This window comes from Arachis stenosperma, chromosome 2 (genome assembly GCF_014773155.1).
Source record: "Arachis stenosperma cultivar V10309 chromosome 2, arast.V10309.gnm1.PFL2, whole genome shotgun sequence".
In the NCBI taxonomy this organism is placed as follows: domain Eukaryota; kingdom Viridiplantae; phylum Streptophyta; class Magnoliopsida; order Fabales; family Fabaceae; genus Arachis; species Arachis stenosperma.
In genome coordinates, this window is record NC_080378.1 from 9,754,082 (window position 1) to 9,756,669 (window position 2,588).

Sequence of the window (2,588 nt, forward strand, 5' to 3'; positions counted from 1 at the left end):
CGTGATTGAAAAAAAAAATATAGAAACTTAATTACAAATTTGATAAAATTACAAAGACCAACAGAATAATTAAACATATTTTTAATATGTAACACCCTACCACACTAAACTTTACGCTTAAGCCGTAAAACAGAGGTGGTGTAGTATTACGACCTCTAAAATAAAATGAGTACACATAATAGCAGAATAATTATAATATACTAGGAGCCTTGAAGAATAGAGGAAATAAAAAATCGCGAATATAAAAGCGCAACGCTCGAGAAGAAAGTTAACTTGCGTGCTAAGAAAGCTACAGCTGTCAAGTGTAAAGTAACCCAAAATAGGAACAGAGAGTCAAAGATACAAAATAACGAGCTCCTGACTCAGCCTGCGAAGTCAAGACTGGCCGGAGAATATACACACATATATACATATATATACATATCCAAAACCCAAATGTACATAAACAAAATCCTGCCTCTCCATACACCTCTAGGAGGATCAAAAAGAATAAGTTATGTGGAGAGAAAGCTAAGTACATATATACATCAGCATAACCAAATAACCCAGTAACCACTCCGCTTCAAGGGTCCAGACGCCTAACGAGATGCCTCTCGACCTGCATCTGAAAAACAACAACATAGTATGGAATGAGAACCGGAGGTTCTCAGTATGATAAAGGTGCCACACACATAATATAAGGTCCTGGGAATGCCAGAGGCAATCCTAGAACGTCGACACTCAGATTGTAAGCTTAAAGTATTAAACAGAAGCCATAAAAGGTGGTTTACTAAGGATTTAAACCTAACTTAACTTAACCTTAATCTAAATTCTGCCATACCTCCTCACCTCCAACTCCATCATGCATTTCACAGACAACTAAACAACAAAGGCAAGCACAAGAAGGTTACAAGTACTGCAGATAACAAATATACATTTAACAATGGCAAGTACATTTAGGCACACCCAGTTAATACACACGCAAGTAATTCAAGTAATATACATATGATGCATGCCTGTCCTATGGCTGATGAGGCTCATCTGTCGGTTATCCAGCCAACCCGACAAGTCTGAATTGTCCTTAGACTGTCCCCCGACGTGCATCCCCAAGAGTCTATGCATAGCTTTATCTCAAATAATCAATATTGCTCAATGGGGGTAACATTCCCGGGAATTTATATAGTGCCCGATCACACTTACGTCGTAGGGTCAACAGAGTATCGAGTTTTCAACCTGGTACACGTGGTGGCAAGCCACGGCATTTAATCCAGGGAATCTCGTATCTCAGATTATTCAAATTCATAAGCCATATAAATAATTAAATTATAATTCATCAACATCCACATCGTTCTCAACCGCATTTCATTCATCATTATACGTCAATCATATTCAATCCTTATCCTTCATTATCACGCCTCCCATTCCGTCCATCAATAGTTCCAATTCGAAACATAATTTATTCTTTTCTAAATAAATCAGATTTTAAAACACGTTCAATTTCTTAATAACTCTAAATCAAATCATATAACCCTTTGAATCTAAATCTTTTTAAATAATCATATAAACAAAATCTCTAATTTTTTATAAAAAATTGGCAACATCTCCTCTAAAACTCGGACTTTGCCACCCTTTTCGGGTCCAAACCTGCTTTCTTTTCAATTCAACATACCCTTCCTCATCATCATAACAGTCACCATAATAAATCTACCTCAGATCCACAATTATACTCATACAATATTCAAATCCAACAACCAAAATTCAACTAAGGTTCATAGTTCACTAATCCTAGGCTTCTAACACAAAATACCTCAAATCAATAATTCACCAAATTATTAGTTAATCAACAAGTACCAAACCAACCATGTTCATCAACAATAACATTCAACCATAATTCTCTCCAAATTAACATAACAACATTCACCATCCAAAATTAATAACTAATTATTCAATAAACTTCAACCAAATATATTCATCAACAAATTACTAAACATTAAACATACACCTGCATTCCAACTTATCCTATGGTCATCTAGCCTAAGTTTTCACAGAACATTATATATTAAATGCAAGAAACCTAAACCATACCTTGGTCGATTTCCACGTAACGACCAAAGCAAATTATTTAAAACCAAGGCAGCCCCTTCAAAATTCAACTAATCAGCTTCCTCCAAGTTCCAATATTCACAATTTCAAGCTCCAATTATTTATTCACAACCTAATACACATTCATAACACATATATATCCAATTTAATACTCAAAGCTCAAATTCAAAGAAAATAAAATAGAATTATCGTATCCTCATCTTACCCAAGCTTCACATAAGCAAGAGTGAACGTTTTCCTCAAGCTAATTGGATCCTAAAACATCAGAAATCAAAGAAATTCAATATTCCCACTTAAAATTTGAAAATTGGGGGAAGAGAAGGTTGAGAGTGATTAAACAAGTTACCAGTGAAATTGTTCCGGTAGAAACGTAGAGCTCGACGCGGTGAACGCGTGGCCGCAAACGGTGCGGCGATTGAAGCTCGGACGGAGAAGTTACGGGGATCGAAAATTTACCGTAACGTTACGGAAGCTTTCTCCCCTCCCTGGAAATGTTTCACGCTGCT

At 36.0% G+C, this 2,588-nt stretch overlaps 1 long non-coding RNA gene across 1 annotated transcript; it reads right to left on the reverse strand.

Annotated features, from left to right (window-relative positions):
• Positions 1-239: 239 nt before the first annotated feature.
• On the reverse strand, positions 240-2,588 carry LOC130961950 (uncharacterized). Its single transcript, XR_009079670.1, has 4 exons — positions 2,429-2,588; positions 2,288-2,337; positions 2,065-2,194; positions 240-604 (listed from the first exon to the last, which is right to left on the reverse strand). It is a non-coding gene; the product is annotated as an uncharacterized LOC130961950 (long non-coding RNA).